This window comes from Manis javanica, chromosome 5, assembly GCF_040802235.1.
Source record: "Manis javanica isolate MJ-LG chromosome 5, MJ_LKY, whole genome shotgun sequence".
Lineage (NCBI taxonomy): Eukaryota > Metazoa > Chordata > Mammalia > Pholidota > Manidae > Manis > Manis javanica.
The window spans coordinates 134,393,069-134,415,900 of record NC_133160.1 but is presented as its reverse complement, the minus strand read 5'-3'; the positions used below and the strand labels follow the sequence as shown (position 1 = coordinate 134,415,900).

General features: G+C 41.1%; 1 protein-coding gene across 12 annotated transcripts in view; it reads right to left on the bottom strand.

Moving 5' to 3' along the window:
• The window catches only part of TEC (tec protein tyrosine kinase), a 147,008-nt gene extending 124,892 nt beyond the window's left edge, over positions 1 to 22,116 (bottom strand). For 2 of the 12 annotated variants that reach the window (XM_073237647.1, XM_073237652.1), the window contains exons 1-5: positions 21,735 to 22,116; positions 13,552 to 13,709; positions 9,466 to 9,616; positions 6,765 to 6,904; positions 4,287 to 4,353 (exon numbers count right to left, since the gene is read on the bottom strand). The gene's annotated coding sequence lies outside the window, so the exon portion shown is untranslated. The remainder of the gene's footprint in view (positions 1 to 4,286; positions 4,354 to 6,764; positions 6,905 to 9,465; positions 9,617 to 13,551; positions 13,710 to 21,734) is intronic. The other 10 variants (XM_073237648.1, XM_073237651.1, XM_073237650.1 and 7 more) reach the window with 6 other exon arrangements.
• Positions 22,117 to 22,832: the final 716 nt, after the last annotated feature.

Sequence of the window (22,832 nt, the reverse complement as noted above, 5' to 3'; positions counted from 1 at the left end):
CAGAAGACGATCATCAAAAAACCTCAACAAAGATCCAGGCGATGCAGTTGTAGCTGCATTCATCCCACCGGTTCCTGGACTTATCATTGGAATGAAGAAGGAGATATCTAAGCTGGCCTGTGCATATAGTAAAACAACAAATTTGACTGGATCTATACTGTTGGAACTCAACCAAGAATTAGGAGAAGTGCAAGTTGTAGCGCTCCAAAATCTTTCGACTATAGACTATCTACTGTTAAAAGAACATATGGGATATGAACAGTTCCCAGGAATGGGTTGTTTTAATTTGTCTGATTTCTCTCAGACTGTTCAAGTACAGTTGGACAATATCCATTATATCATAGACAAATTTTCACAAATGCCTAGGGTGCCTAACTGGTTTTCTTGGCTTCACTGGAGATGGCTGGTAATTATAGATCTGCTTTGGTTATGTAACTGTATAACTATTATGTTAATGTGTGCACAATTTAATTAGTCGTTTAAAACCTATACATGCTTAAGTTACTCTACAAGAAGATGTCAAAGAAATAATCAATCCTCCCATGTTTTCTTCCATATGCTACCTCTATAGCTTTTCTTCTTCCTTCCTAATTACAACCCTTAAATAGAATTCGTGCCTCATATCGAATTTACCGAGTATCATAATTCCTCCAAGTGGTAAAGATACCTCGAGACAAATGCTGGGCATAGAAGCCACAGGGCATAAATCTGCAAAGTAAAAAGCTATCCTTTTCAAACAATATGGCTTCTCTCTCACTTACCAACTTTACATTTCCCTGTATGGCCCCGGAAGATGACTGGTTAGCCAGAGACGGGTAAGATTCCTCAAGGGAGGAACAACCTAAGACAGGCACAGTCGCAGGGGGGCCAACAGGTGAGAAATTGGGGATCAACAGAGGTGAGACTTAGAACCTCACCCCCCCTGTTTTGAGAGAAATCTTCTGCATCCGTGGATGTTTTATTGCCCTTGTCTAGCTTGGATTAACACATAGTCCACAGGCACACACCTGATTATCTACATTTGATCTCTGACAACACTAAACTATGTTTTCTACCTTTATCTTGCATCTACCTACCACTTCAGCATTTTATTAAAAATAATAATAATAATAATAATAATAATAATAACAATAAAGGGAGAAATGTGGGATTCACATATAAATCAAGTATAAAAATCAAACAAATATTCATATTTGACCTGATTGTTTATAGTTCATAATGCGTGATCAAAACCGAAAGTTTTTGTGATGACTGCCCTTGTACTGTTCACTATGTAAGAACTTATTCACTATGTAAGAATTTGTTCACCATGTAAGAACTTGTTCATTATGCTTCAGAAGATTGGAGACTGACGAGAATTAGGCTTGGGGTGGATTAATGATTGTGCATTGAGCATTGACTCCCCTATACGAATTTTATTGTTGTTAACAACCATTTGATCAATAAATATGAGAGATGCCCTCTCAAAAAAAAAGGAAAAAAAAACATAGAAAGCAAAACTTCTATCAGCTGGAATTTCAGAATGTGTGACTTTCTAGAATCTGGAGAATTGCATTAGCTACTCACCCTAACATCTGCTAGTCTACACATAAATGGCAATACCTACATTTCTGGGTGCAACTGGTTCTTTATATTGATCAAAACACAAAGTCATACTGGTATAAGAACCTGGACAGGTAGTGGCATGTTAATTCCCATTTCCTACTTAGCTGTGCCCAGAACCTGCCCCACTTGCTACCCAAAACAAAATCTAAGAAACTGAATTTATCAGCCTGGCTAAGACACGGAGCACCACCTGCAAAGACGAGTAAGTCTCTCCTCTACCACAGTAGTTGAATGAGCCTAATACAAACACATTCAATCTGCCCAGTGGGATAGCAGAACTCATATACTTCCCTACCCTGGCTGATGGCTCAAACTTTCTAAAAGTGGATATTCCCTTTCGATCCAAAATCAGAAATACAGAACCCAAATGACCGCTGAAGAAAGTAACATACTGACTGAAGTTTAGTATAAATTCTCAGTCCCATCGTTTCTTGCCATCTCAAACATTTCTGGCCTGCAGCTGCCACCCACCCTGCCCTAACACTTTGGTGCACCTGTCCCCTCTCCACTAGATCATCCCCTTTGGCACACTAGCATCAGTTACATTCCCAAACATAACTCTTCCCTTGACGCACATTCACCTCCCATCACCATGTCACTTCTGAGTCCCTGTACAGAAGAAGTTCTTGAAAGATGGTATCAGGGTTGCTATCTCTGCTCATGTGCTTTCCTCAGACCACTCCCCCTGGGCCACCATCTCCACTATTCCACTAAGATTGCATTTCTCAAGTCACCAAGGACCTCCCTGTTGCCAAACCCAGTGGTCACGTCTTGGTTCTCATTTTACTTAACCTCCCAGCAACATTCAACACAGCTGACCATTCTCTTCTTGAAATGTTCGTTTCTCTTGGTTCTGTGACACCAGTTTCCTGGATTTTTCTCCCATATTAGAAGCTGCTCCTTCTCAATTGCCTTTGCTGGTTCCTATTTTTCTGCTTTACTTCTATATACTGGTGTGCACCCAGGGTTCTATTCTGGGCTCATTTTGCTGCTTCATCTACACATTCTCCTCAGGGATGGTTCTCCCTCATTCTCCTCATTCACGGTTGCAAATGCCATCCATATGTTGATAATTCCAAAATTTACATCCTCAGCCATGTTCCCAAGAGCCTCAGATTTATACATCATATTGCAAACCTTATCATCTTCATTTAAATATCTAACAGGTATCTCAAACAGGACATCACATACTCTCCCTAAAGCTTGCTCTTTACCAAGTCTTTGCCACTGAGTAAATGACCTCACCATCTCCCCAGCTGATCAGCCAAAATACTAGGTTTGCATTTGATTCATTCTTCTATCACATATGTCAAATCTAATCCATTAGCATGTTCTCTGGACTTCCCCTCCAAAACATCCTAAGCTTGAATATTCAACTCTCCACTTCACTCTTCTCCCATTAGTGCAATAGGTTAATTGCACTAATGGCTCTACATTTTCATACCTCCCTGTATCTTTTTACACCTGTCTGTATCCCTGCCCTTCGGCAAAGCCCTCCCACACTAACTGTGGGTGTACATCCATTTAACTTGCCTCGACCAATGGGACAACAGCAAACTTAACACAAGCTAAGACTTAAAAATCTGCTTACTTATTTCTACCTCCTCTCTTGTTTCTTTGCAATCACCATGAGACTATAACTGAGCTAGTCTGAGAATAAGCCCAGGCTAGTCTACTAAAGGGATATAACATAAGCACAGAAGAGAGCAAAGTTGTCCCAGCCATCTCAGCTGAATATCTCACTGCAGACCTTCAACAGTCAACTGGCCCTCCCAAACACAACAGAGAACACAGGATACATGACAGAGCTCTATTCCTGACCCACAGCTGATCACAGACAAATGGGCAAACCCTGTCAAGATCAGCTGGGCCTGGTCCAAACCAGCAGAACTACCCAGCCACCGCATCAACTCACCAGCAAAAGTAAGTCTTTACTACTGTATGCCACTGAGTTTATGAGATGTTTGTTACAAGGCATTACTGTAGCAATAACTGATACAGCCACCAGCATCCCTTGTCCAGACTACTGCATAATTCTCCTAATAGGTCTCACTACTTCCTTCCTTATCTTATAATCTGTTCTCTATTCATCAATCAATACAACCTTTAAAAAAAAATCAGTTCATGTCCTCAGTCCTGCTTAGAGCCTCCAATGGCTTCTCTGTACTTACATTAAAACCCAATCTCCTTAACTTAGCAAATGACCTACTTGTCCACCCACATCTAGTCACCACTCTCCAGATGACCCACTATTATTTGATCATACCAGCCTTCTTCCTGTTCTTCAAGACAGCAAACTCATGTCACAGTGGGGTCTTTGCACATGATGTTCCCTCTACCTAGAAAAGCATTCCACCTGCTCTTTCTCATTCTTTGTCTAGCCAACAACTTCTTGCACCTCGAATTTCAGTTTAAGTGTCACTTTCACAAAAAGGCCTTCCCTTGACTAGCCAATCTAAAGTATACAAACTTTTTTAATTCTTTGCATGATACTTATCACTAGATGACTTTTTATTTCATTTTTTTGTTGTTGTTTTTTTTACTGTGTGTTCTCACCACTGATTAAAAGCTCCATACAAGAAGAAACTTAGTCTATATATTCCCCACTGGATCCTTAGCTCCTAAAATAGTTCTACACATAGCATACTTTTTAAGTATTTGATGAATGCTACTTGACTTACCGAATAAATGATTGATCAGATCCTCTCTGAGAGCAGGGTTTTTTTTAGGGAGAAGGAGTGAAGCAAGCTGAAATGGCAAAGGAGAAAAGACAGATTGATTTCAAGAGGGAATTTCAGAAACACAGAAAATATTTCACCTAATATAAAATGAAGTTAAGAGTTTGGGCTCTGAAAGTAGCCTAGAATGGATGCCTTGTTCTGCTTCTTCCTAGCTGTTTACATATGAACATGATGCTCACCTCTCTGAGATTATTTCCTCATTTATAAAATGGGGTTATAATTACTACTTCATAGAGTTGATGTAAAAATCAAATAAAAAATATATAAAGTGTTTAGCATGGTAGTGGATCGTGGTAATTACTCAATATAAGTGATGACAATGATGGTGGTAGTACCTAAGTCAGCCTTGATATTATTGATTAAATTGGCATAACGCATAGTATCTCACACAACCTGTTGAGACTACCTAATTTTTTTTCAATTTCAGGCATTTCAAATTGTACCTTATCACCAAGAATAGAATGAACATGGTACCTAAAGTCAGCAGAGCTGAGTGTAGGCTCTGGTTCTCTACTTACTAGCTGGATGCCCTTGGATAAGTCACCAACTTCCCAGAACTGAAAGTTACTTATTCTCTACTGTAGGACCAGTGGCCAGCAGTACCCAAAACACTATCAGAGTATGAGTTTGCTCCATGCTTGTTGAATGAATGAATGAATGAACATATTTGGGAATAGCTGGGTTAAACAATGTCAAAATGGTTTCCTGTGTACATTTCTCAGAGCCTTTTACACGAGTGGGCTCTATGAATCATACAGAATGCAGTGTTTCCCAACCTTATTTGATCATAGAACTCATTGTTTCCCCTGAACCTCATTAACATCTCCCAGAGTTGTAGTATTCCATAAAGCAGTTTGAGAAACATCTTAAGCTTACATGCTTTAAGTCATTTTTACCATTATGAAATAAATAAGTTATCTTCTTCTTTATACATAAGGTCATTAAAAGGCCAATTAATTTGATTCATATCTAGGATGCAACTGTTTTCTTCGAGCTTCATACTTTCATTGTGTTATCCCTTCTGTCCACATCCTTAGTCTTCTTATGAACTTTCTTAAACTGTTTTAATTACTTCTCTTCTCCTTTTACAATGTTTCAATCTTGTAATTTACTATATCACCCCACCTCTGAAAAGTTTTCAAAGTACTTCTCCCTTTTATAATAAAGGCTGTTCCTTCTCTCCCATTCTCCACACAGGACGCTCCTTAGGGCCATTCCTTAATCTTAATATAATCATGTCAAATGTAATCTGGGTTCCCTCTTCCCTTCCCACCACTTATTTCCAAGTGCCTGAGCAAGTAAACACACCAGGCCTTTACATATCTCCAAGCCATTGCTTGAGTTGTTCCCTCTGCGTGGAAGAGCGCCTGTTGAAATCCTATTCATTTTTAAGGTCCTGATCAAAAGGTAATCTCTTTTATAAAGTCTCCCTTATTTTCACTCCTGCCATAATTAACTACTCCTTTAACTACTCCAAGGCAATTGTCCAACTTCTCACAGACACATAAAATTAGTTGAATATATCAATGCAGAGGTGGCAGAGTTGGGAGAGAAGAACATGTATCAGGTGAGCCTATCAGCAAGGATGAACAAGAGGCTGGTGGCAAGAGGAGAGACCAAGATGGTAGGTGTGTGAATGGCCTGAACTCCAAAAGAGAAAGGCTCTGACGTGACTTACAAGTATCAGAGAGAAGCCAGGGCAAGGCTACAGCAGAGAACTGCAGGGAAGGGAGTGTTCCCGTTGTGTGAGGAGGCTGGAGCATGGGAGAGCTGATTCACAATGGAACAATGCCCTCAGAGGGCCTCCGGAAAGATCTGGGAAGGAAGCCAGGACAAGGATGGAAGCTCGGAATGATAGGGGAGTTAAGAGCACCAAGACTGCTGATCAGAAATGTTGGAAGCCAAGAGAAGTGGGGATAAGAGGCAAAGCCTTAATCTAAACTGGCTGGGATCCAGGATGGTGTCAGAGGCCAGATGAGTTTATCATTCAACAGTCTTTGATAAGCATTCAAAAGCAGGTTGATGAGTAATTTTTCTAATGTCTACAAAGAACAGATTTCTCTAATGCTCCACTTAGGGCACAACCCTTCTCCCTGTGTGTGGGTTATGCCATGGGAGACAGGGTGAGGGAGTGGGCATAGCGTCTCCCTTCACCAAGGCAGGGCTTCCGGACCTAAAAGCGAGCTGAACAGGCACAGAATCTGCAGGGATCACAGGCCTCCACGCACAGTGCAGGCAACAGGAGGCGCCCAGGCCCAAGAAGCAGTGGGCTCAACCGAAGGGCAAACAGAGAATGTCAATGGGGACTCCAAGACAAAAATCCTCATATTTTGAAAAGTGTACATATTAGGCAGGACTCTTTCGATTGCACATAACTAGATTCAAGCAGACAACAACAAAAGGAATGTATTGGCTCACATAACTGAGAAGTCCTGGGATGCTTCAGGCACATCTGAATCCTGGAGTTCAAATGGTGCTGTCTGTGCTCACAGCATTGTTCACTATTGCTTCTCACTGCATGCCATCCTCACTCATTCGTTCCCACTTCAAGCAGCTTCCTTCATGCAGCAGGGAAAGACAGAAACCAGGAGCTCCAGGTTACCTCACACCAGTAGCAGAGGAAAAGAATGCCTCTTTTCCTAAACTGGCGCAGAAAAGGAGCCTGAGCAAGCCTGGGTCACATGCTAACCTCTGAGCCAATCACCTGGTCAGATGGAAGCTCATCTCAGACTGGCCAAAGCTGAGGCACTTGACCACCCCTGGGCTCGTGTCCACCCCACTCAAGCTACATGAGCTGGGAACAGAGAAGTTCCCCAAAGGAAGGAAGTCTGGGCAAACAAATAGTAAGTCCATGTCAGTGTGGTCACTTGTCAGTCAGGCCCCAGATACCAAAAGAGAAGGCCAGTCCTGCACTTACAGCACAGAAAGGCTTTGAAGTCAGAACAGGTTTTAAACTTCAGCTTTGACACTTACTAGCTGTGTGACCTCAGGTCAATTACTTAAATTCTCAGTGCCTCAGTTTCCTCCCTATAAAATGGGACTAATAACAGTACCCACATCCTTGAGATGTTTGGGGAAATAAAATGAAATAGTGCACATAAATTGCTGAGTACAATGCTTGACACAAAGTAATCAATAAATGGTAGCTATTATTAGTAATAATAACAATAACGACAACTATTATTATTTAGAACAAGGGTACTACAGGAAGGGTGAGCTGTGACTCAGTGAAACAGACAGCCATGTCAGCACCTGGATAAATCAGTGCTGGGTCAAATTTCATTAAGGGCAACTCAGGACACAATACAGAGACCCAAGTGAACACTGAGGTAACAACTCAAATCAATAAATATGTTGAGCACCTATTGTGTGCCAGGCACTGGGGATAGTTAACTACCATCAAGAGTGACTATGGCTTTGTGGCATCATTTGGGAGGAGCAGAGGTTGACTGAAGCTGTTGCGTTACTTTCAGCCAAGGACTGCGGGCACTGGCAAGGTGCTGAATGTAGGAGTGAACAGTGCCTAGGTCCAACTGGTGGGATGCTAAGAAGGAACAGAAGGGCCACCACCATCCACCTAAAAAATGTCTTTGCATGAATTAAGAAAAAGTGTCTCTTCCTTTAAAAACCTTACTTCCATTTTCCAAAAAATCATCACAGTAAATAAACAAATCTACTAGAACTACAATGTGAAAGATATCCTAGAGTTCTACAGTGTAACCTGAACAACGGTACAAGGTAGCCCTGGGCACAGACAGGGAAGAAGAGATAGGGGCTGAGACGGGTCAGAGGACAGAGGTGGAGATGGATTATCTGGGAGTCCCTGGGCCTTCAAGACAGAAAATAACCTTTGCAATAAGAGTTGCAGTCTTCAATAGAGCTGGCAGCTAGTCACCACAAAGAGCTACTGAGCACTTGAAATGTGGCTACTGGAACTGGGGAACTAATTATCTCTTAATTAATTTCAATTTAAAATTTACAACTGAAGCAGTATACAATAGTTTTCCATCACTCACAACTTTATGGTTTGGTAGGGCTACATTTCACTTTACCCACTACACTGCGTAAGATCCTGTACTGCATTGTACTGCATTGCTCACATCAAGCTCCAGAGTTTGTCTCTGGTATCTCATTAATATTTTTTATGTGTTTCCATGGTGAAATTGTATTTTTTATATACCAGATTACACAAAATGTACTATTAAAATTAATTTAACCTGGTGCGTTTTGCTTTTTTAACGTGGCTACTACAAACTTCTAAATTACATACCTGGCTCACAGAATATTTCTATTCAACAGTGCTGCTGCAAAGACATCTTGGGCGCTAAAGGGTTAAGGGGGTCGGTGTTAAGGGGGTTACCAGAGGAAACTGTTGTTTTTGTTTGTTTTCTTCCAGGTTTTCCAACCTGGTAGAGAGGGAGAGGAGCACAGCTCAGTGTGTACCGCTCAGCAGAGCTCTAAGAGTCTGCTTCGGAGTCAGACTGTATTGTTTGTTCTGCATTCTGGCTCCACCACTCAACCGAACCTTGAATCTCCCTGAGCTTTGGGCTCCTTATCTGTAAAATTCTAAAAATAATCTTGTCCACTTCGTAGGATTATCAGGAGGATTAAATAAGATAATCCACATAAATCCATGTAGTTTACCATGAAGCCTGGCATATTTTATGTGCTCAAAAACCATTAACCATTTGGGGGCAGGTGGGGCATTACTGGGGAATAAAGAAGGTGCCAATGAATGGTCTCCCTGTATCATTAAGCTTAGCTCACCATAGTGTGAACTAAAGGAAAGCTGGCCACCATACTAGGACCTTAGGGACTACCATTATTTCCAAAGCCTAAGTATTGAAGGTTTCATAACTCTGGGAGTCTCAAAATGACCCCCCAAGAGAACTTAAACTTTCTAACTTTGTAATACGATCTCTTACTTAATGTATCTACCACCACATCTGTTCTCTAGTGTCTGGATTTCTGCTCAAGGACCCAAGATAAGCAAGAATGTCTGCCAAGTCCTTTAATTCCCTTTGGTGCCAAGGTGTATCTCTGACTCCCACCCTTTTTTTGAGGCATCATATATTTTATGTAAATGAAATATACCCCTTTAAAATTCTATCTTTCTTACCTGTCTCCTCAAGGATATAAAACCTTCACATGACTATAGGCCCTGGAACACTTCTATTCATACAGGCTGTGTCTCCCAGGCTGACTTCAGTGATCTTTTCCTCAACAATGGTATATGAGGGCACACCTTGTCCACATCATCTCAGCCTTACCTATCGAGACCAAAGAGTTGAATGGGAGAAGTTTGCTCAATCTTTTATACCATGAACAAATATATTTGCTCTTCTCTAAGTCCATTATGTCTATAAAGACTGAAGCATCATGAAAACAGGTAAGATGGCATTTCTGAATTACTTGCAACAACAGCTAAGATCTAGTTAGCTTTTTTGTTTCAAGTCATACACTTAGTGAATGCCTTCAGTTAAGAATTTACAGTAATATCTGCATCTCTTTCTTGAGTAAAAAAACTGGGCTACCCATCTTCACTTATGGATGGATTTATTTTACCTAAATGCATTCTTTACCACTTCCCTGCCATTCTGCATAGACTTGAGACCAGCAGTTTGGTTTTGCAGTGTCCCAACAGGTTCATGTTGACTGTAAACTTGGAGTTTACATTGTGTACTCCCTTCTCTACATTGTTTACTTTTAAAAAATAATTAGTTTATTTACAGTTGTATCCTGGAAATGTCCATCTATGCCATGCCTTTGTTCTGTCTTTGCTTTCTGATTCCTGATTTGTAAAAGTATTTCTTCAAACCTCCCACTGACTTGATTTATTTATCTGCCTTTGAGTGGAGTCCTTTCAAAGTCACTTTGAAAATCACAGTTTATCCCAGCTTCCCTAATTATTTAATGCTCTTTAAGAACTCTAGTGAATTTGTCAAACATGATTCCCCCTTACAAAGGAATAGGCTATCCCCTCAAAAGGTTTTGATTGCTTAAGATCTGTAAAACCCACTTTCCTGAAACATACACACTCACGCAGAATTTATTTTAAATTCCACTTAATCCATAAACTCCAATAAAAATTCCAGCAATAGTGCATTAAATTTACACTATGATTTTCAGCAAGCCGTCATCCTCTATGAGGCTCACTTTTCTCATCTCTAAAATGAGCATGCTATAGATACCCTTTGCCAAATAACACAAGCCATCTCATTATTCATGAATGTGTATAAAACACTCTGAGAAAAGTTCAAAGCCCTTTACAAGCATCAAGCCGTGAAATCTTTCTGAAGTGGAATATTAATTATGTATAATTATGCGTTGTTTAATAGGTTGGAAAACCTGAGGCATGGGAACATAATACCAGTTAATAGATGACTTGGAAATCTAGCCCAGGCTTTAAATATCAGACAGAAAGGTGTCAGGGGGAAAATCTCAATCGGAATTGACTCTGCTCTAGTTCTTTATCAAGAAATCACAGTAAGGCAAAATTCTCAAAGTTGCTGGTTGCCCTGCCCCTCCTATTCCTCATGCAGTCCAGGAACAGGGAAATGGGTGGAGGGTTGGAGTTCCCTCTGGAAGATAATGCCCTCCCCCACTTATGGGAAGGTTCATGAACCCTAGACCAGATACTGAGGTCAACAGATAACCACCTCTCAACCTTTTATTACTGACCCCTGGGAAATTTTCCTACAAGACATTCAACAAAATGAAATGAGGTAATAGACATTACCAACAAGAATGTACGTCTACAAATGAAAACCTTAACTTTATATAGCTAGCAAACTTTTCCAAATTATTAATTTGTGTCCTTCTAACAATAATTAGCAGAAGCTAGAAATCCATAATCCCAGAGTAGTATTTTGAAAAATATTCCCCAAGGGAATAATCCCCAAAGAGAAAAAAGTATAGCAACATTACTGACTTAAAAAAAAAAGTCCAAACATTTGGGGAGTGATTCAAAATACCATTGTATGTTAACATGACAAACTATCACCCAGCTATTAAAAATGATAATTACTCCTACAAGAAAATGTCTATATGATATTTTACCTAAAGAACATTATGCCTGAACTAATTATAACTTCATAAAGTAACTGCATATAAATATGCAGATTATAGAATTTGGAGTTACATAAACAGTTTCACACAATCCTCCTTAGGTTAATTATTTTCTACAAAGTTGCCAAAGAGTTCTAAAAAGTAAAATGATAATAGAGATGACTGAGAAGGGGTTCGCCAAAATTCTCTCTCAAATGGTTTTGGGATCATTTTTAATTTCTTTGTCAGGTTCAGCATTGTTTATATTTTCTAGCAACAAATATATAAAACTCTATAAAATGAATTTTTTTCTTTAAATGATGGCAGAAAGAGTTCAAAGGACACACAGGAAGTTGGAGAATCTCAGTGGCAGTTCTGTGGGAAGCAGGAAGATGTGTCACCAGCTCTGAGCCCGAGAAAACTCAGCTATGATTCCAGAACCCGTGAACAAGAATTCTTCTGAAACTGGCTTAAATATGTGACAAATAAGTTGACAAGCCTTTAAAAATTAAAAGCATTCATACCTAGGTGTATGTATCTAACAACATTCACAACTCAGTTACCCTTTATTTCTTTCTCTGCATGAGTAAAGGATCAAGCATTTTACCACTCAAGGCAGAAAATAAAAAAGAAAGCCAACTGCCTTCTATGCAACAAAAACAACTCCAATGGTAAAAACTAACTTTACTGCATGCTTACATTACATTGTCAGAAAAATAAACCTTGAAATCACTCCTTTGCAAGAAAAAAAAACCACAATTTCATTTTCAGGGCTTTCATGTGGGAAGTCTGGGAAGTCACAACTTGTGGACTGATGTTGGGAGATACATGAGGACATGAGGGTTTCTAAGGAAATACTAACAGAAGATGTTGAAACTCTATTTGGGATAAAGAGAAGTTAAAATTTTTTCCTATTAAATCAGGTTGGAGCTGCACAAAAATCAAAGATAAAGGCTTTAGGATATTTGGGAATTCTACATTATAAATATCTCATATAATAGCATATGACCATTTAAAGTCTGTCACTTGGATATTCTGTAACTAAGCATTTCAAAAGCTTTTAAACTTAAAAAATAAAGGACAGCACCCTTGAACAACACAGATTTGAACTGTGTGAGTCCACTTACACACAGATTTTTTTTTTCAATAAATACAATAATATATTTTTTGGAAATTTGCCACAATTTGAAAAAAATATTTTCTTTTCTCTGACTTACTTTATTGTAAGAATACAGTATATATTATATATAATATACAAAATATGTATTAATCAACTGTTTATGTTATTGGTAAGGCTTCCAGTCAACAGTAGGCTGTTGGTAGCTAAGTTTCTTGGGGAGTCAAAATTTACATGTGGATTTTTGACAGCAAGGGGTTGACATCCCTAACCCCTACATTGTTCTAGGGGCAACTGTAGTTAAAAAAGAAAAAATATGTATGTTGCTGAGCTCCAAAGAGGTCTTCCTTGATTGGACATCCTAATCAGCACATGCTTGCCTCCCTCCTTAGCTACTCTTCTTAGCCATCCACAAAAACCAAGACAATCACAATACTATGCAATGAAAATATATCTATGGGTAGAAAGTAATAATAATGATAATATCAAGAATGTTCTCTATGAAGACTATTTCTAAATAACATGAGAAACAATATGCTGGAGAAAACTTAAATTGAATGCTCTATGCTGCAGTCTACTCAGCCAATGTGAAGTAGAAGTCTAATAAAGAATTTAGTGAATTTAAGCTACTGGGTACAACCTGGATAATAATTACCAAATACTATTTTTTTCTGAGCTGCCAAGTATCCACAATTATCTGGAAATTCACTGGTACATTGATCAAGTATTTATTAGGCACTGTGCTCTTCCCTAAGAGAGTTTACAATCCAGCTGAGAAGATAAGAAGAACTTATGTGAAGCACCTAGCGCACATTAGAGAAAAACAGTATTGCAAAAAAAGAGAAGTTGCAATGGCCTCAGAGGTTCTATTCAGCAAAGGCAAGGACGCCTGTGGAACCACAGAGGGAGGAATGAGCACCGCAGGCACTCCTGCTGGCCAAGCTTTGATTCATAGCGGTACTAATGGATTCCAGCTGAGTAGTGTTTTCTAGACATCTTATCCTTTGCTGTCATCCTCCAGAAAACAAGTCACTACTGTACCTTCTCCACTGGAGCAACTGCCAGCTCTGGTGTCTTCTGTATTCCCAATGCACAGCCCCCATCATGGGAGTATAGAGCTTTGCTTTCTCTGTCAGACAAATGGTTTGGGAACAACGCTCTTCCTACTGCAGTGAAAGTTGACTCTTGCCGTCATTCCTCTGTAGGTTAACATAAAGTCATGATGATGTCAAGCTACTGGGATAGAAGGTTGGAAGGTACACTACACTAAGGGAGCCTGAGGAATGACCCAACTGGTAAACTGGGGCTGGGAAAGTTGTGATCATCCACAAGTTGCAGGATAGGTCAGTCATCTCTGCTTAGCCCAGCCAGAAACAGGAACTTGGTGCACATTCCAAGAAGGGCATGAGCTTTGAAACAGGAAGAGAGGATGCTGCTGGTGGTAAGGCAAGTGTGTGACAACCTGGCCTCAGGAAGGAAATATGATAACTTCCATTGAGGCCACATAACTGCCAATGACATAGGTCCACCTGTTAGATTAAAATATTAGACCTACAGAAGCTGAGCTTCCCCGAAAGGTAGGAAAGGTAGGGTAGTCAGAGGCCAAGGGGACAGAATGAGTCCTCCTAGACAAAATGAATTCGAGAAACAGGAACAAGAGTACTATGACCAGTAAGCTATATACTACCCAAGCTAGAGCGAGGGAGAGACTTTGCTGCCCACGAAACTGTGACCAATTGGTAGTGGGTATTTAGAGTAATACAAGAAGGAATCTGAGGTCCAAACTGGGCTCAGTGAAAAATAAGCCAGACTGGTCAGAAAATGGCAGTATAGTGCCATGACTGAACCACACTAGTCTTTCAGTAGAGGGTGGTAAGAAATCTATATTCTAGGCACAAGGGGCAGATTGAACAAAACCCTCTACCTTCTCCCTCCTGAACGCCCAATAAAATAACAATAAAGGGATGTTTTAACATATACACCTATAAGGATGGGGAAAATTAAAGGAGACCATGTAAAAACATTTCAGTGGAGTGAAGGGAAGCCAAGAAACAACTTGACTGATACCACAGAATCTCCAAAATGCTAAATAAATAAAGGTAATATGAACCTCTGCAGGGAGAAGGATGGGCTAAAACAAAAAGGATTAGAAGCCTCTTCAAAAAGCAGCTGGGTCACCCAAACCCCTTCAGTCACCCTGAGCTGTTAGGTGACTGCCCCCTCTTATCCCCAGCAAAAGCACATGGAGTTTCCTCCCTCCCCAGAGAAGGCGAGGAAGGGTCTCTGGGTGGGGCACATCAGGCACGGCTCAGGTGTTTTACTGGAAACACTACAGAGGTCTTATATGAACATGTAAATGCTGAGACTTCTAGCCTTCTCCTCCACCTGGTTTCCAGGCTCTGCCCCACTGTCCAGGGAAGACTGAGAGGGCCTTTTCTGGGGACTCTCACCAGCCAAGAAGTAATAACACCGGAGTTTTCCCAAATAAAAGATCAGATAACCCTACAGTTCACAGTGAACAAGCCCCTGCACATCATCAGCTTTTTAATTCCTGACTCAAATGTGAGCAGACAACAAAGAGTATAAGAAATAGGAGGAAAGCCTCTAATATGGAAGATAGGGACCTAAACAAATAAACAGATAAATGCAATGTGAGGAAACTGAGTCTGCCCAGGAAAGAAAAAAACTTTCAAATAATTAAACTCCTCAGAGAGATTAACACACTGAAACCATAAAACAAAGCAAGAAAGAAACAGATACACATACCACACACACAAATATGTATGTAAATATATTCGGAGAACAAAAAGAGCTTGTAGTTTAAAATATTAAAAATATGTTTACAATCCTGAAAAATTTAGTGGAAGGAATAAATGATAACACTGAGAAAATCTCTCCAAATACAGAACCAAGAAATAAAGGGATAGATATTAGGAAAGAAAAGGTAGGAAAATTACAGGCCCAGAACAAAATAGCTAATATCTGAACAATAAGAGTTTCTCAAAGAGAAATAACAGAAAATAAAGAGGAGGAAATTACCATTGAGTTAGTTCAAGAAAGTTTCCCAAAATGAAGGATCTAAGTTTCTGGATTCAAAGCGCCCAGCACAAGGGATGAGAGGAGACCCATACCAGGGAACAGCATCATGAAATTTCAGGATTATGGAGACAAAGAGAAAATTCTATAAACTTCAGAAAGGACTGAGCAAGTTTATAATCTGTACACAGGTTACAGGCAAAAACTGAGGTAAAATAGTTCTGAATTTCTCAACAGCAACACCACAAGCTAGAAGGCAATGGAACAATGCCTTTAAAATTTCCATCCTAGAATTCTAAACTATCAGTTGTCAGTGGAAAACAGATATTTTCAGCCATGCATTATCTAAAAAAAATAGACATTGCAAGCATCTTTCCAGGAAGCTCCCTGAGGATGGGTTGTACCAAAACAAGGGAGTCTACCAAGATAGAGGAAGACATGTGCTACAGGTAACAGGACAGATGACAAAGATCCCCAGGATGATGACAAAAGGAGATTCTCAGGGTGACAACTGTGTCCAATATGTAGAGGGCAAGCTAGGCTCAGGGACAGCTTCTTCAGGAAAATGAAATTGACAGAATGCTGATACATCTGAGGGGAGATTTATAGAGTTTGGAATTAAATTAATGAGTACCTTAAAAAATTAAGCAAATTGAAAAACAAAGCAAGTATTAACTCCAAGGAAAACAAAAGGCTGTGCTTGGCTTTACTATGAATATTAATTTAACCAAAAGGACTATTTAACTACTGCAAGGATGGGAAATTAAGGAAGCTGTGACTATGTTAGGGGTTAGAAGAAAAGAGAGCCAAGTCATCGTCTTCCACAGTGGGAAGTCAACAGATAATGCTTCAAGGTGAAAAACTCACGAAGTATCAACTATGAGCACCAAGTACCAAAACAGCCAGCTCAAAGAATTACAAGTGTTTTTTCTGGAGATGAATAAATGTAACTTGGATTAAAAGTTTAAAACTAAAAAAAAAGGGGGAAAACAAAATAAAAAATATATTGCCTTCTATGCCCACACATTTTCACATGTATTTGTTTTAGTATTATTTCCCTAATAACTGTTTGTTTGGGATAATTCCATCCTTGTTTCCCCTAAACAAAAGAAAATGTAATTTTCTACGTCTAGACCACAGTCACTTTGGTCATCTGAGCTCTCAGCAGTCAGATGTAGTGGGAAAGTTGACAGTTATAATCCAGTCCAAGGAAGGGCTGGTTGAGGTCAGGCACAGACAAAAGGCATGCTCAGGTGGAGGCAAGTTCAGAGGTAAAGCCAACCACTAAGCCCCTCCCCTCTAGGGTTCCTTTCAACAGAGCTATTCTCATGTTGTAATCACATGATCCTGGGCAATTTTTCAGTGACCATGGGCCATTTCACTCCTTCTAACAACCCTGAATGCCCCATTTATGACCCTAATCCAGCTAAGGCAGCTGGCTCCCCCAAAGCAATTAAACTGAGTTCAACTTCAGTTACTCCACTTTGCTTGTGTAGATTGGATAAGAGGCCAGCATAATAAGGGGTCTGAAACAAGTGACACTATTATCAACAGCATTTACTGAAAATCCACGGGGGACACAGCACCAGGGTAAGCGTCAACACCCCTGTCAACTACGTGGACTAAGACTCCCTGCCCTGAACAATAGGTGATTCTCCCTAGGAGTGGGAATCCAGGGAGGGGTGGAGTGGGGTGGAAGAGCTGGGGCAGGAAAGCACCAACAGAGTTAACCTGGAGGAACCTGTAGGTGTGATTGGAGGTCCAAGGCCCAGGTTGCCACCACTCTGAATAACCAGAGGGAGGCAAGAAGACCAACAGTTCTTCCCCAAGCATAAGAGGGGCCAGACACGGTTCGCAACCCTTCCAACCATCCTGTCAAAGATTAACTTCAATTACCAGCAATGAAATTGAACCAGTAATCAAAAAACTACCCAAGAACAAAACCCCTGGACCAGATGGATTCACCACTGAATTTTATTAGACATTTAGAGAAGACATAATACCCATTCTCCTTAAAGTTTTCCAAAAAATAGAAGAGGAGGAAATGCTCCCAAACTCACTCTATGAAGCCAGCATCACTCTAATACCAAAACCAGGCAAAGACACCACAAAAAAGAAAACTACAGACCAATATCCCTGATGAACACAGATGCAAAAATACTCAACAAAATATTACAAACCGACTTCAAAAATACATGGAAAGAATCATACACCATGATCAAGTGGGATTCATCTCAGGGATGCAAGGATGGTACAACATTTGAAAATCCATCAACATCATCCACCACATCAACAAAAAGGACACATCCACCACATCAACATGCTCATCTCCATAGATGCTGAAATAGCATTTGACAAAATTCAACATCCATTCATGATAAAAACTCTCGACAAAATGGGTATAGAGGGCAAGTACCTCAACAAAATAAAGGTCCTATATGACAAACCCACAGCCAACATTATACTTAACAGCGAGAAGCTGAAAGCTTTTCCTTTAAGATCGGGAACAAGACAAGGATGCCCATTCTCCCCACTTTTATTCAACATAGTACTGGAGGTCCTAGCCACCACAATCAGACAACACAAAGAAATAAAAGGCATCCAGATTGGTAAGGAAGAAGTCAAACTGTCACTGTTTGCAGATGACATGATATTGTATATAACAAATCCTAAAGAATCCACTCCAAAACTACTAGAACTAATATCTGAATTCAGCAAAGTTGCAGGATACAAAATTAAAATACAGAAATCTGTTGCATTCCTATACACTAACAATGAACTAGCAGAAAGAGAAATCAGGAAAACAATTCCATTTACAATTGCATCAAAAAGAATAAAATACCTAGGAATAAACCTAACCAAGGAAGTGAAAGACATATACCCTGAAAACTACAAGACACTCTTAAGAGAAATTAAAGAGGACACTAATAAATGGAAAATTCATCCCATGCTCTTCAGTAGGAAAAATTAATATTGTTAAAATGGCCATCCTGCCTAAAGCAATCTACAGATTCAATGCAATTCATATCAAAATATCAACAGCATTCTTCAACAAACTGGAACAAATAGTTCTAAAATTCATATGGAACCACAAAAGACCCTGAATAGCCAAAGCAATCCTGAGAAGGAAGAATAAAGCAGGGGGGAGGGATCTCACTTCCCAACTTCAAGCTCTACTACAAAGGCACAATAAGTAATCAAGACAATTTGGTAATGGCACAAGAACAGACCAATAGATCAGTGGAACAGAATAGAGAGTCCAGATATTAATCCAAGCATATATGGTCAATTAATATATGATAAAGGAGCTGTGGATATACAATGGGGAAATGACAGTCTCTTCAACAGCTGGTGTTGTGTTGACAAACCTGGACAGCTACATGTAAGAGAATGAAACTGGATTATTGTCTAACCCCATACACAAAAGTAAACTTAAAATGGATCAAAGAACTGAATGTAAGTCATGAAACCATAAAACTCTTAGAAAAAAACATAGGCAAAATCTCTTGGACATAAACATGAGCAACTTCTTCATGAACATATCTCCCCGGGCAAGGGAAACAAAAGCAAAAATGAACAAGTGGGACTATATCAAACTAAAATCTTCTGTACAGCAAAGGACACCATCAATAGAACAAAAAGACATCCGATAGTATGGGAGAATATATTCATAAATGACATATGTGATGAGGGGTTGACATCCAAAATATATAAAGAGCTCACGCACCTCAACAAACAAAAACCAAATAATCTGATTAAAAAATGGACAGAGGAGCTGAACAGACACTTCTCCAAAGAAGAAAAAGAAGAAATTCAGATAGCCAACAGGCACACGAAAAGATGCTCCACATCACTAGTCATCAGAGAAATGCAAACTAAAACCACAATGAGATATCACCTCATACCAGTTAGGATGGCCACCATCCAAAAGACAAACAACAACAACAAATGTTGGTGAGGATATGGAGAAAGGGGAACCCTCCTACACTGCTGGTGGGAATGTAAATTAGTTCAGCCATTGTGGAAAGCAGTATGGACGTTCCTCAAAAAAAATAAAAATAAAAATAGCATTTGACCCTGGAATTCCACTCCTAGAAATTAATCCTAAGAATACAGAATCCCCGATTCAAAAAGACATAGGCACCCCTGTGTTTATCACAACACTATTTACAATAACCAAGACATGGAAGCAAACTAAGTGTCCATTAGTAGATGAATGAAGACGTGGTACATATACACAATGGAGTATTAGTCAGCCATAAGAAGAAAACAAATCCTACCATTTGCAACAACATGGACGGAGCTAGAGGGTATTATGCTCAGTGAAATAAGCTAGGTGGGGAAAGACAAGAATCAAATGATTTCACTCATCTGTCGCATATAAGAACAAAGAAAAAACTGAAGGAACAAAACAGCAGTAGAGTCGCAGAACCCAAGAATGGACTAACAGTTACCAAAGGGAAAGGGACTGGGGAGGATGGGTGGGAAGGGAGGGAGAAGGGGGAAAAGGGGCATTACGATTAGCACACATAATGTAGGGCAGGGGGTGCATGGGGAAGGCAGTATAACACAGAGAAGACAAGTAGTGATTCTATAGCATCTTACTATGCTGATGGACAGTGACTGTAATGGGGTATGTAGTGGGGACTTGATAATAGGGGGAGTCTAGTAACCATTATGTTGCTCATGTAATTAATTGTACATTAATGATACCAAAATTTTTAAAAAATAAAAATTTAAAAAAAGATTAACTTCAGGGACCAAATATCGTATTCCCTGACCTTTACCACAATTTGATAAAACATCCCCTTCCCATTTGTTAACCAGATGCTGAGGAAACATGATGACTATCTGGGTATAGAATAAGCAGGTAAATAGGTTGAAAGTGCTAGAGCATACAATCTGTACTATATTCTTTCCTATTTGGGAAGGCATGAAAATTTTGGTTCAAGGACCTATGTGTGGCAAAGGTACTACCAACTAGAACAGTTGCATGCTTACAACACTTGCCTGTACAGTTCCACAAATAAAAAATGTACACACCTTTGTGGAAAGAATCAAAATTATTAACATAAACACACAGCAGTAAGCATCATCAGATGGCAAGAGCAGTCATATATTAACCAGATTAACAGTAACATGAGCAAAGGTATAGGTCTTCCCTAAATGAATATGTAACAAAACTAAAATATACTTTCAAATAGATAATTAAAAAATTATACACACCTCCCTCCATATACTCATGACATTCCACACTACATGCGATTCTTGCCAAGCTGCTACCAGTGTCACGTGTTAAATCCTAAACTTATTTGGGAAACCACTTGTTGGGTTTTTTCCCTCCCCAGCTCTTTAAGGAAGAATCATCTTTAAAGACAGTAAATTTTCAGAATTTCCTAAGAGGAAAAAGGGCACTCACTGGAAAAATACAGGGTATATGCTCAAAACCCTTAACTATTTTGGATAACCTGCAAATCCACTTAGCCACCAGCCATCCTGTTGCTCCAAGTTAACACTGAAATCAACCCTTCTAATCAAATATTGCAGTTTCCAAAGAATGGCACTAGATGAGACTGTTTCCGAAGTTTATTAGTCTCCCATGAAAAAAAAAATTCGAACAAACGGAAATTTAGGATCCAAGGGAAAGTGCGCGCTCCAAGGTCAAGGCCCTACTTTTTCTAATACATGTATTCAAACGAACTCCTGTCTTCAAGATTCAAACAAAATTTCACACTTTTTTTAAGTGACGGTGGTGGGGTGAGGCACGCAGACACGTGCAACTGTGGAATGTCTGCGCCGATTCTGCCAACTTTCAATCAAGACCGAGCTGCTGCCCAGTCGGAAAGGAGCAATCAACCTCGCCGCGCCGCTGAGACGCGAGCCAACGCAGAACTTGCCGCGGCGCTGCCTCTGCCCCGGGGCGCTAGGGGAAACCGGCGGGAGCTCCCGGGAGAGGCCGGCGCCGCAGCCCGGAAGGCGCGGCTCCGCCGGGGCGCGCACCTGCCCCTTCTTCCTGGACCGGAGAGGACGGGGTCGCTCACGGCGGCGCGGAGCGGAGAGGTCCCTTCTGGTCCAGCCAGCGTCACTGGGCTTGCGGGAGCCCCCTCCCGCTGCGCGTGTCCCGGTCCCTGCCCCACCCGGAGTCCCGCAGTCCCGCGGCCGCCCCTGCCCGCCCGCGGCGTCCTCACCTGGCTGGAGCGCGCTGGCCGCGCCGAGCCCCGAGCGGTGCGAAGTCCCTCCCGCGCGGCGGACCCGGAGCCGGCGGCGCGCCGGCCCCGCCCCGCCTGTCCCCGATCGCTCCGCCCCGGCGCGCTCTGGTCCCCGGCAACCGGTTCTCACGCCGGGCCGGCGTTTCTGAGACCGTAGGCCTGAGTGGGAGGGACGCGGGTCCCTGCTGCCGCCACCCACCCAGAGTGGCGGGGAAGTCGCAGGACGGTCCCTCCTGTTCTCGACCCCGGCGCTGGGCCTCAGCAGGCCGGGCCTCCTGCCCCAGGAACACTGCCCCGCGAGGGCTCGGACAACCCCGGCCTGGGAGAAACCAGAGCAGTGCCACCTGTGGGTGACGGGACTCTCGGAATTAGGCACCGCTCCGCCCCTTCCGCTAAGCGGTACGGCCAGGTGGATGACACGGTGCGGTGGAGCGAAGCTACGAGTTTTACCAAAAGTCTATTTACTGTCAAACCTGAGGCAGCAGAACTTACCTGCTTCACTTGGAGGCTCATATGTACTCACTATTAGTGTAATAACACTTCATTCACTCATTAAAGAGAAGAAAACAGCTCTCAAATAAGACCTACTACTTGCCTACTATGTGTTCTAAGTACTTCATATGTATTAACATTTCTATAAAGTCCATGTTTTCAGAATTCACACATTTTACGTGTGGTGAGAGCGAAGCATAGAGAAGTTAAACAATCTTTCTAAGGTCACCCAACTAGGAAATTGAAAAGCTGAGGTTCAAATCCAGGTAGTTTTCCTCCGGAGTCTGTGCTTGGACGGCTATCCCGACTCACCAATGAGTGCCCACCGCGCTCATGAACGGCTGCAAGCCCGGGGAATAGAAGGCAAGGCTCTGCTCTTAAGCAGCTTTTTATTCCAGTGTGGGGAGAAAGACAAAAAGCAATCAATAAGCAAGTAAGACATGAACTCCCTGCACATGTGAGAAGTGTCCAGACTATAGTAAAGCGGAATGTTGGAGCTGAGAGTGATGGGGCTAGGCAGGCTCCCTTAGGTCTGGTGGTCCTGCAGGCTTCTCTGAAGAGCTGAAGCTGAATAATAGGACAGGC